We start from the raw sequence: 12,756 nt of genomic DNA on the forward strand, positions 1-12,756 counted from the left end.
GCAGAATTTGAAAGATTTGGTGCTCCAGCCCTGTTACAGTAACACGACGAATGTGGGGGACCTCTTGGGGGGAAAAAAATTCCACATTTCTAAGGCCGAGCAGGCAGTGGAGAGCACTCACACGCTGATGTCCTAAGATACCACCGCTGCGGTTTGGACCAGAAATACCCACAAAACATCTGCTGCAGCAGACATATACCAGAACAAGTTCTGTTTGGCTACTGGCAACTTCAACAAAATGCCATCAAAATTGCCTTTCTCTTCCCTAAAGGGACTCACCTGCTGTGTCCCAAAGCTAAAGTTGCCTTTCCTCATTTTTGCCTTTTTGTTTCTCCCCTAAAGAAATGGGAGAGGAAGGTTTAGCTTCAGTAGCTGCAACAGCAGAACTGATATAAAAAATTTCCCCTTTGGCAGCGGCTGTATACACACCTGAGAAACACTGTGCCTGCAGGCCTGCAAAGAACAGGTAAAGCGAAAATAATAATCGGTCATGGGACCGCTCTCAGTAAAAGAAATACATGCAACAAAACACCCTGCTTCTCCCTCAAGAAAAGAGGCAGAAGCTTATCGATTGCTTTAGCAGCGCCAAGAGCACAACCTGTATTTTCAGCTCAAGCTGAAGAATTTGAGTGCGAAACTCCATGCTCTTGTTATCTGGCCAGAGGAAGGTCAGCTGGCAAACCCGAACGAAATCACCTACAGTCTTTTCCTCCTTCCCAGCAGGTTAGGAAGGTATTTTTTGGCTCTTTTCAAAGGAAGATATGACTTGATTTACTGAAGGAGCATCACGGCTACTGGAGGAGCTGGGAGGCCAGGTGCTGTTACACAAGCAAACCCATTTTTTAAGAGCTTAGAACAGAAAAAGCTGCATGTTTATTCATAGATAAAAAGGAAGCTGCTTCCCGCTTTGCTCCCTCTCTGAGTACGGCAAAAAAATGCTAGTTGCACTGAATTGTAAAAGAGAAATAAACACATGGGATGGCTGCAGATTTTGTGCTCTTTACACCTCCACCCCGTTTTGGACCCAGCAGGCTGCCTTCTGCTGCCCTTCCTCCCTCTTTTGGGTCAGATCCCCCATTCTCCCATCACAGGCTGCAAGCTCAGGGCCTAGCAGTTTCTTTATTTAATGGGCTTAGTCCAGTTATCTTACACCAAATCCACTACCTGAAATCCTGCCTTTTCAGTGCTGTGTCCAACGTGCAAAAGTGATCCTACATCTTGCCAACAAGGACCAAAACCACACCTATGAATAAAACGCTTTTAAAGAACAACAAAATTGCCTATAGTGCAACACAGCTTAGAAAGTTAATTAAAATAAATACGTATGTATGGTGCCACTCCTTCTTAGGACTGTATAACGAGTCTCGTAATTTTTGGTGCTTTTCCTAAAGACTCAGCTGCTGAAGTTTCTGTAAGGATCTATCTCTGCTTTCAGAAACATAAAGTAGGAAGAAATCTCCAGGGTTATTAAATCCAGTCCCTTGCTGTTGTACTCGTACCGCACAATCCTCTTCAGAAAGTATGCAAAAAGTTTTTACCCCTTGTGGCTATGAGAATATGATTTGGTTTAACATAACAGCTCAGAAACAAGTTGGTAATATATGTATACACATATATATACATACATATTTCAGATCTTTTAAACAATTTCATGGTTCTGGGAGATCTGCTACTGCTTTTGAAAGCCTGGAGTTAGGCAATAGTGAAATGAAGGTGCCACAAACACGTTTCATACAGAAACATCAATTTTTTTGCAACATGTAGGTAATTACGAATGAAAAGAAAACTCTTGCCTGAGTTTGTTCGTCCTGAGCATCCCTGCATGGGCAGCTCTTGAGCAGCCTCCCATGGGGGCATGCTTACTCCAACCCAGCATCGCTTCCCTGAAACGCATCACACGTCTGGGATCAGGCGTATTCAGACCAGACCTCCCCACTCCACAGGAGGGCATTCATGCAGGCGTCGCGTCCTCACCTGCACCAGCCGTGCCACAGAAACACCAGCACAGTCAGCACCAAGAGCCAGGGAGATCCGTATCTACTGGCTCCCGTGCAGTGTCCCGGTGAGGACATGTGCAAAACAGGTGACGGTGGTTTATGAGTTACCAAACACCACCTGGTTCACAGGAATTGCCCACGTGTGTGTGCGTACGCAACCCGCAGCACACAGAGGATAACTCCTGCTACCCCAGCCATCCTTCATTCTCCACGCACCGAGCAGGAGACTCAGCCACCAGCTGCTTCGTTATTCTGGATGCTTTCCAAAAAAAGTAACATCTTGTGGCAAAACAAAAACCAAAATAAACAAAACGATTTAAAAAATACTTCTCTAAAGTATGTAACTTGATAAACACCAGCACTCTGTACAGTTCCTGCAACCCAAACACTACAGCACTAACCACCTGAAAATGGGATTAGTTTGCTTTATTCGCCATGAAATTTCTTTCAAAAAACAGATTGTCGAGGTATCTTTAGTGAACTAAAATGTAAATCTCGAGCTGCTGTTAAGGCAGGGAAGAGAAATAACGGTACTTTTTAGACGCTTGACAGAAAAGTTCCTTTGAGACTCTCTCAACCTACAGAAATGATCAATTTTGCACAAGAACATTTTACAGAGAGAAATGGAGTTGGGAGTCCTGAAAGCACTTGCTTTCCCCAGCTGTGCTCTAGCCAAAGAAAAATAACCTCCGAACTCCCCCAGACCTCTTTTCCTGAAAGCTGCCCACTCGGTGGCTTACACCCTGCTGCCAGTCTGACGAAAGCATTGCTTTGGAGCGGGCTGTGCCCGTAATGCGAACCCTCCGCAGCCCCACGAGGCTTTAGCGCTTCCCACTGGCACTGCTGGTGACCCGTTCCCATCACCCGCTTGCCCCAACGCCCAAAATTTCGTGGCACAGGCAATAGGTTGGGGCCACTTTTCCTTCATCAACCTAATGAGCCCTGGTATGCTGCTGCCTCAGCGAGGCAGGAATACAGCAAGGCTGGGGTGCAGGCTCATCCCCGCTCCTCACCCCCCAGCGCTTGTAAGGTACTAGGCATTTATTAACATTTCAGTCTAGCTCATACCTAGATTTCCCTAAAAACTACCATGATCAAAATTACTACCGTAGCGATCTGAATTACTTCTAACACTAGACTAGAAATGCCTTCTATTGAATTAAATACGCACAGCTGTGTCGGAAATGGGGGGTTTGCAGCCCGTGGATTGCAGACTGTTATTACAGCATGATTAGCAGATACAAGCGTTCCTGAAAGTCGTCTGCATCCACACGCTGAAAATCCCAGTTATTCCGTCGGATCCCGAGTACACCAACAGTTCCCAGCTGCCGGGCTGGTCTTCGTTAAACATTCACCAAACATGGCAGATGTCAGCGCAAGGGAGCAACGTGGTCATGAGCATCCTTCACCAACACCTTTTAATAAAGCTAATAACATTAACCCATCCCTGCCTCCATCCCTAAGACAAATGCAGAAAACACAAATGCAGAGTTTCCATTAAATACCTATATAAGTGGTGAAAAAGCCAGTAAAAAGCCCAGAAGTGCTCTGATATCTCTGTGTACGCACACACCCCCCGTGTGGACGGTGATGCTTGGAGAGGCTCAGGAATATCCCCCGCAGCTTTCCATCCCCAGCGGTCTTACCCCTGCCCCACTCAACTGTTAGCCACCTTTCTCCAGCCTTTTGAACGAAGCTGAAATGGAGACGGGTATTTCCACCCCACAGCAGCTGCTGACGGCAGCCCTGGTGGTTCCCCTGGAATGCCACCAGTGCTGACCTGGAAAACAAAGGGTAGGAGGCTTCTGCCAAGGGTCATCTTCCCCACCTCAGCAGTGTGACACCTACGTGCACAAGGCCTTAATCAACGCTGCACCATTTGCAGGTACCTGTGAGCAGAAGCTGCCCCAGGGAGTCACTCCAAGGCTGCAGCATGCTGCAGCTCTCCAGCCTTTGCTTCCCCCAGGAAAACTTCTATAAACTACATGAATGGACAAAACCCCTTTTTGCAGTGCCTTCTTAATGTTACCAGCTGCTTCTGGAAATATTTGGAAGCATAAAAATAAGCAAAGAGCAGATAACAGCAAAGTAAGAGTAAATAAGAGCAGAAAGCAAATAATCTGTCTCGAAAAAAAAAAATTAAAGGAAAAAGTTTTGTAGGTTTAGGCAGATTTCACTGTCACAGAAACTATTCCCCCTCTCTCAGAGCTTTAAAAGATTTGAGAACACAGGCTCTCTATCAGGATGAAACCGATCTTCCTACATCCCACCAGGGAGAAGCACGAGAGCGATGCTCCAGGGTGGTGGACATCTGAGCCAGGCAGCCTGGGCAGCCACCAAGGCCGCCTTGGCCCAACCAGTGCTCCCAGGGGACTGCTCCGAGCCCTCGGCCACAGGCTGCTCGGGGCGGGGGCTGAGATGTGTCTATCCATAGTTTTACTTGAAGGCAGCACCTTCCTGTAAGAAGATGTGGTTTGGCTGCTGGCAGCAGCCGTGGTTGGCCTTGGCTGCAAGGCAAGGCAGGGCCTGGTGAGGGTCCTGGCATGGCTTCCCCGGCACTGGATGGACAGACGGACCGCTTCTCATCTCAGCGCTTTCTTTAAAAATGTGCAAACAAACAACAACATTAACCCCTGCGGCCCCAGCATGGGGGGATGTATTCCCCCGCATCTCTGCTCGGGTCATGCAGCCTTTCCACACCTCACTTTCTGTCGTTAAGTCTAGTTCGTCGAGAACCAGAGAACTAAACAAAAATGAAAGAGAATGGGAAAGCACTGCTCAAAGCAGATTGTATTTACTTTTCAACACATCCCCCAGCTGTGGATGTCAGCGCAGAGAAAGGTATATTACTTACTTTTCTATCTATCTCCTTAACTGTTCCTAGTTTCCTTCAACAAATCAAAGTGTTTTCTTGAAGGGTGAGAAATCTCAGTCTCGTATACTATTTTAAATTGGCAGCAAGAGCTTTAAAGCAAGAAGACTTGTTTGATCACATAAGAAAATTCAACCAGAGAGAGCGCGATGTCCTGTAGGGTTCTGGCCAACAGAAAGTTCATCATTAATTCATTTGGCTTTTAGTAGAGTTAAACTATTTCACATTATTCCTCTTAAACCCTGCATTTCAGACTGTCACCCTCCAGTTAGTTACCTACGAGACCGGGCACTAAAGGCTTGCCCATAGTAATAAACGTGTTGGGAAACAGTTGTCAGACCCTCCTCTGCCAGAACCATGATTGATAACTGTTTTCCAACACAGCGGTTGCTACAGTAGCACTGTTGTAGGATGCTTTTGCTGCCCAACATATGTACAGCAATAACTTTTATTTTATTTTTAAACAACCTAGCTGCTGACTGTTCATCCACTAATTAATTTTCAACACCACGGGATGTCCAGTCCCTGTGTTCAGATCCATCTAGGTGTCACTGTACGAGTTTGCTCAAGAGACACAGCATATGGTGTACACAGGGGACCCAGCCAAGAGTCACACACTCCTTCCTCACCCCCCCAAATACCCAGTCTCATAACAACAGCAGTGCTAGGGAGGAAAAGACCAATGAGAGAGAGAACTGAAGTGAACACAACACAAAAGCACACTAACTCATACCAGTCCCCAGGGTCTAAATGCATCTGCCAATTTGGAAAGGATGGGGGTCATCATTTGAGAGCACCTACAAGAGGTACCAAGCAGGCAGGTGGGGCAAGTGACGTGAGCAGCAGCCCATCGGCATCCCTTCATGTGTGCACAACACTCTTTAACCTAGACTGCAGCCACAAACATCACTGGCTATTTTTGCTGCTCAGATCCGCTGTCAGAGTGACACAATTTGAGGCCTCCCAGTACCGCTGTTAGGTTTGGCCCGGTCTCTCCAGTTTCAGCCTGATTTCCTCACCACATGACACAGCCCAACAGCAGACACTCTTTTCTCCTGCTCTTAATTCATTCTCTCTTTTGTTTCCCTCAACCCCCAAGCTGAAAAGAAAAAAAAACCAACAAAACAACTTTAAAGGCAAAAAAAAAAAAAGACTGATCAAGGCCAGCCAGCAACTACATTTTGCTGTTATAAAAATAAATACAAGAGGAAGGGGTTTCCCTTTTCCGGCTGTTTAGACCATTCCTACTTTTGGCTGTAAGCACCGGCGTGTTTGCAAATTCCTGCCAAACATAGCAGCCGTCAGCGCAAAAGTAGTACAAGAAACGAAATGAGCACGGGGTGTAAATATAAAGCAAGAAATCACTGCACTCTGTTCAAATAATGGTGCTAGTGCTCCATTCGCTCTTGAAGACCAGTGTTGTTAAGTGTTATTGAGTCTCTTATTTTCAGCAAGAGTGTCCATGTGTCTATATTTGGAAAGTTAAGTGAGATGCACCTGGGTCAGCAGCCCCTATATTCATGCAAGGTGACCTACTTGCAGCTACTAGTAATCAAGGAGCAACAAAGAGACGGTAGGAAAGGTTGGCCGGAGTCCCCTACACATTGATGTACGGTCCCGCTTGGTGCTGAGCTTCACCCGCTCTCCTCACTGCAAACACCCGGAGCAGCCTGTCTGCGGCGAGCATCTCCCGGAGCATCTCCCTGCCCTGCTGCACTTGCGCCCCGGACACACAGCGCCGGCTCACGCAGCCTTTCGAAAAGGGACAATCTGCGTACACCGAGCACTGAAAAACAGCATCCAACCCCAAGAACTGGAAAGGCATGTGGAAATCCCCACGAAGCAGTTGCTTTTGTGGCCTTTTCTCCCTATCCTGGGAAGAGCCAGCACAGCCTGGGCACTGCGTCTGCTTATTCTGTTAAGAATCAGTAACTTCAGGCCCACCCTTCCCCTCCAGCTAGAGTTTAACATTTTTTTTAAGGCCGCGAATACAAAGGGCTGGAATGAAACTTTCTCCTCACAGCCTGCCAGTCTCGTGGTTCCACAAATCTGTCCTATCAATTTATCACCTTCACTGCAGCGACGCCTGTACTGAATGCTGATTTGTTATGCCTTCGGGTCCACAGCCCTAAACAGCCTGGGACGTTCCTGGGAGCCAAGGCAATACAGGTTCAGACACTGAAAGTCTGATTCCCGCAGATCTAAGTGCTGTATTTGAATCAAATTAAGATTTGGATCCTAGTTATATTGGAATACATCTGTTGCAGCCGATGCTTTTTACAGCTTTCTACGTGAATCAGGATCCAGGGCATCATTACAATTCTGAGAGTGAATCCTGCTACTACTTGGATACACCTTTGCCGCTTACTCCAGTAGGAGCAGGTTTGAACCAAGGAAGATAAAGTGCAATTCACATCCTACTGTGAAGAGCTCTTCAGGAGAAATGCACTTTCACCCTTTAAAAATCAGACAAAACCAGATTTCATAGAAAATTGATCCTATCCTTCCACATAACCAGCAACATGACATTAATTTCTTCCATCTCACGATATATTTAATGAGGGGGAAAAAAAAAAGTACACGTGCACACCCCTTTCTCTGGTGCTCCTTGTTATTCTTCCAGAACAATTCTTCAAAGCTGCTGAGATCACTGTATGTTACCTCCTTTTTGAAGGATCAGATACATTGCATCAAAAAGCATGCAGGAAAAGTTCTAGGGCATGAAACCAATTTTTGCGCACTTTTATCTGGGTCAGCTTTTCTATTGATTCTGCAAATACCATATCATTTTTTTAAAGCTAAGGTTTTTTTAGTTTAAAAAGAAGAAAAAGAGAACATCAGAACTTAAGTCAAACATCCGTCTGAGCCAAGGATTAGTTTTGTTGGGTGACTCCAAATCAAAAAGGTATTTTTTTTTATATAATAAAGTCTAACGAACAGTGAACAAGCATCTGGATTGATTTCTAAATTCAGTAAATGCCCTCTTCCCATACTGCTTCTGTTTTTATTAAACACTATTTAACATCTTTGCTATTAGGTGTACAAAACTTAAGACAGCTGACAACATCTAGGAAAGCTAACATGATGAGACAAACACGTTAGACATACTCACACACAAGTTCTACCACTAATTCACCCCTCCCTTTCTCTGCCCACCTGCCAAGTTTTGCTCCATGGTTATGAACTATTTGGCACAGCCTCCAGCTTCGCTTTATGTCGTTTCATCAACCTGATGTGTGTCTTGAGGCGCTCTGAAACAGAAATAAATAAGAACTGGCCTCGTGTGACAAAATGCTGGATCCCGTGTTAGGAGGAGGTCACTTGCTGCAGGCATCTTGAAGGTCTCGTATCAACTTCATCCGCACACATGGGTGGGAAATGGAAAGAGGACACTACCAGAGGATGCCTACCAATGGGTGACAGTTTGTAACAGGAGTCACTCAGAAAATTTGCTTCCATCTCCAAATGACAGCAGAAAAAACATATAAATAAAGTAGTTGGGAAGTCTAATTAACTCTTGGTGAAAACAAAGCACTAATGAACTGCCTCTTAAGTGCTTTTCAAGGATGGAGTCCTTTTACTTCTGAGAGATGCTTTTTGCATATTTTGGTGGTGGTGTGATGCTGGGAATAACAACACATTGCCCAAGAGCCTGATTAGCAAGTGTGCTACTGCTGGAACCTGGGTGCCCGCTTTGGCAAGACCTCGTTTCCCAGGGACCCGGGTAGATGACCAATGGGGCCATTTGCACGCATGCTCCCACATCAGAGCTCAAGAGGGGTCTGGCTAAGCCAAGCACTTCTTTCCTGGCTCTGGGACGCCCGCCTGGCATGCTCAAGATCCAGAGGATTGTCAGGACGGATCCCTCAGCCTTTTTATATTCCGTTTTCCCCGTCTGCAGAGCCGAGATGGAAAGATGAGTAATCGTTTCCACCACATCAGTTGTGTAACACAAACAAAACCCCCAGCCTAACAGCTTAACGGTTTCTGATATGCAAATGATTAAACCCCAACATGTTCTCGCCACGATTTTACCCAATTAAGCCTTGTCTTCATTAGGGAAGCTGTGCCAGTTCCAGACTAGGCTGCTGGATGCTGCCTTCAGTGTTGCACAACTGCAACCAATGATCCACAGAGGACCAAGCTGCCATCACAGAGCGACCCTTCTCCCACCTCCCTCCCAGACAGCACATCCCAGCACTTCCCTGAAAGATGGACTGATGTTATGGCATTAAGGAATTCACCGGTAAATTCTACACTTATTTTTCATAGGCCGCAGGTCCCCTCGCCCAGGGGTGACCCTCCCGCACCCCACCACTCCATACTCCATCCATGGCTGAAGTCCAGTTCTTAATATACTTCTAACTGCAGGAATTATTGCTATATTACACCCTGACTTCTCTCTTCTCCCATGCATGAACGGGTGGCTTGGAGCTTTGCAACCTTTCAAAGAAAACCCCTTGAAAAATAAGACCGGGGAAGCGCACGTTAAATAGGGAAATGAAAACGGCATTGCTCGCTGCCCCGAAAAACTAGGCCAGGCTTCTCTCGGCCAAATCTCCAGGTACCTCTGAGGCAGTAACAGTTGGCACAATTCTTAAAATACGCACAGGCTGATTAAAGGCTGGCTTACGGCACTTGCTACACTTAAAGCATTAGCGGTGAATTTTAAAACCAAACAGACATGATGATTTTTGAAAGAAACCTTCTCCAAACGCAGGGCTGCTCACTGAACCCCCTCCCTGCCTTGCTCTCCCACCTCAAAACAGACCGAGAGGTCACCTAGAGAAAACCAGAGGTACCAAAACTTGGTACCTACAGAGGTACCAACACCTTGGATGTTGGTCCATATTCAAACCAGTGGCTGTCTTAGTGTCGAAGCACGGTTGCAAACCCCAGCTTTCTGGAGCTGGTGCCCATCAGCCGCCATACTGCCCTCCCCAGGGAGGTGCCGGCCGGGCTGGGAGATGTGGTGTGGAGGGCAGAGGGGAAAGGGGAGGGCTGATGGACTTCCATGGTGGTAGACACAAATACATATCCCACCCTGACAGGACACCTTCCCTGGGGGGCATTTTTTTTCTCCCTGTGCGCTACATCCCAGGCCCTCTCCTTCATCTGCTCCCATCACGTTGAAAAAGCTTCGTTAGCGGAGAGGATCCAAGCTCTGCCCGCACTCCTCGCCTCAGTTAGTGACCATAAAAAGCAGGACTGAGTAACCAGCAAGTACCGTCCCCTCCTCTCCCTCACACCCAGGGAAATGAGGGCTGCTTTCCTTCAGCTGCCCTCCCCGCCGCCCCATCGAGCCTCAGAGCACCCCCCCGCCGCCGTAATGAACTTAATAGGGGAAGTGTTTTCATCCTCCTATTACGGACGAGGTAAAGCAAGACTGATAGCTTGGATTTATTTATGTTACTTTGGTTTAAATTAGGGCTGTGGCTTCGCAAGACTGCAGATCTGGCTTTGTCGCGTCCATTATCCGACTGAGACCACCAGGTCCCAGCAGAGCAAAGCTGGTCAGACCCCAGCTGCTGGCGGAGGGTGTCCCCGGCAGCCCATCGCCCCCGCAATCGCTGCTGGCTGCGATTTCTGTACCGGGCCGAGGGCTGTGGTGCTGCAGTGCCCCTGGGAGTGGGGTGGGCTCGACTCCTATTGCCATCGGGTCACCCCAAACCACCCTCCCCAGTCCCACTCACCCCAACTCCCAGACACGCCTTTCAACCTGCGTACTGCTGGCGTTAACGCCTCTGGATTTAAATATTCAGGCCACTTTGCAACAAACATAGATGCTTTTGTGCTTGTGCTCTTGCACGTGGACTTCAATAAACAGGTTTTGGCTACCCATCCCATGGCAGGCTGTAATACGTAGGGCGGTTTATCCTCTTCAACAGAGCTGTCAGGCCAACAGGTTAATGTATGAATATGCTGAACCTGTATGGACTCTCTCAAGCTGGATTCAGAAATGACTATGGGCAAATATAGTCAGAGGTCACCAGAGGAAGTGACTGGTAACGCTCAGATTTATATACCACCTCTCAGTGACGGAAACAGCGGCTTTGAAGTATCTCATATAGAGCTAAGTAAGTAAACACCTTCAAATAAAGCTCAGCAATCCTCCAAACCCATGCAGAGTAGTTATGGCTCTCTTTAGCCTGTCCTTCGTGTATCTTCAAAGCGGTCTGTGAAATCGGTCACAACTTTGCCACTCGATTTCTTTCCTTTGCAACACTTCATGGCAACTTTCAAATAACTGGGAAGCAGCCCAGCAGCATCGACCAGAACATCCTCCACTGTACAAAGGTAAACTGCACGGCTTGGATTTAATTGGTATTTATATGCTTGCATTTTCCAGATTAAATGTGTGGTCTAAGCAAAAACGTCAGCCAGTCTCCACTGCCTTCATCCAAACTCAGCCATGAGCTCTCACATGTCCCACTGAAACAACCAGGACCCCACTTGGGCCCTGAAATCCATTTTATTTACAGCACTTTGCCCTATAAGGAGCCCTGTAACGCTCTCTTCAAAGATCAACAGTGCTCAGAAATTTTATTCTTGATGGAAGCTGTATTTAAAATGTTTTTCTACTGTCCTCAGTGGGGTTTCACATTTTGCATGCGTGACAAAGCAGACATTGTCTTCAAGAAGCTGTAAACCCTGACTGCACAAAACTACCCGAAACCTAGAGCATCCACGGAGCAAATCTGACCCCTAGAATCAAGATGCTCAAATCTCCTCTGCTGCTAAAATGAAGGTAGAATTTGGTCCTGGAACCTTAAGGTCACTCCTCTGTTTGCAGCAGAGCCTAACTAGAAATTTGTCAAGTTTCTAGTCCACACCTCAAATAGCCTTGTCGAGTCATATAATCGGCAAGAAACAGCCAAGGCAGGGTTTTATTGTCAGGGAATGTAAGCAAATAGCAGGCAGTGCTGCTCATCTATCTCAGGTTGGTGCATATAATTTTAATTAAAGCATTTATGTAAATACAGATGCAAATTAGGTTCAGTATAGCATCTGGCAAATTACTATCAGAGCCTTGAGGCTACTGGCAAATTATCAGCATGAGCTTGCATGATGTGAAGGTACCAAATACAGTCTTGGTCCAGACGCTATATATTTTATTTGGCTTAAATTGGCAGTAAACCACCATATTGGTACATACATAAGAAGTTAAACAGTCTTCCATTTGAAAAAGAGCTCTTAGGAGGTAAACCAACATCATCAAAATCCGTCCTTTAGACAGCCTATGTCTAGCAAGAAAAAAAACCCCTCTTGCATTTCTGCAACACCTATCAAAGGAACTCAAAGCGCCTCTGAAATGTTAATTAATCCATACTCTCCCCAAGGGAGATCTATTTTAAAGATGGTTATATGGAGTCTGCATTCATCTCTCATTTGCCAAAGGCTCACAGGAGGGAAAGCCACAGAGATCGAATCTGGACCCAGGAGCCTTGATTCTCTGCTCCTCCACGTTCTCATCACAAGACCTCCCTCCTCAAAAATCACAAGAACTCACTCACACCAAAGAGGTGCGAACCTCTTTGGCCTAGATATCACTGCCTCAAAGTGGTGTTAACTTCAAAACCTTGTTAAAACTGCAAAGGCGATTACATGACAAGAAAAATAAGGGAAAACAAATCACAAGGGGAGAAAAAAAACCCACCCAACTTTTGAAAACTGAAGGAATCTTTAGATCATGCCGAACAGATCTTATCTTTGGAAAATGAAAAGGTATGACCAAGATAATGTTCACAGCAATATCAGCATCAACTTCTGCTGATTATTCCTTCCCTCAAGGTACACTTCCATCTTTAGGGCCTTGCAAGTGGAGATCAATTCCCCTTCTTTCAGAACCCTCCATTAAGATCAATGCTTGGAAAGAGGCAATAGCTC

The 12,756-nt window shown here is 46.4% G+C and overlaps 1 protein-coding gene across 6 annotated transcripts in view; it reads right to left on the minus strand.

The window, feature by feature from the left end:
* The window catches only part of ZHX2 (zinc fingers and homeoboxes 2), a 76,472-nt gene that overhangs the window by 43,715 nt on the left and 20,001 nt on the right, over nucleotides 1-12,756 (minus strand). For 2 of the 6 annotated variants that reach the window (XM_054191628.1, XM_054191631.1), the window contains exon 2: nucleotides 8,026-8,120. The exons of the other annotated variants lie outside the window; for them this stretch is intronic. The gene's annotated coding sequence lies outside the window, so the exon portion shown is untranslated. The remainder of the gene's footprint in view (nucleotides 1-8,025; nucleotides 8,121-12,756) is intronic. 6 annotated transcript variants of the gene reach the window in all.

The sequence above is a fragment of the Rissa tridactyla genome, chromosome 2, assembly GCF_028500815.1.
Source record: "Rissa tridactyla isolate bRisTri1 chromosome 2, bRisTri1.patW.cur.20221130, whole genome shotgun sequence".
Taxonomy (NCBI): Eukaryota; Metazoa; Chordata; class Aves; order Charadriiformes; family Laridae; genus Rissa; species Rissa tridactyla.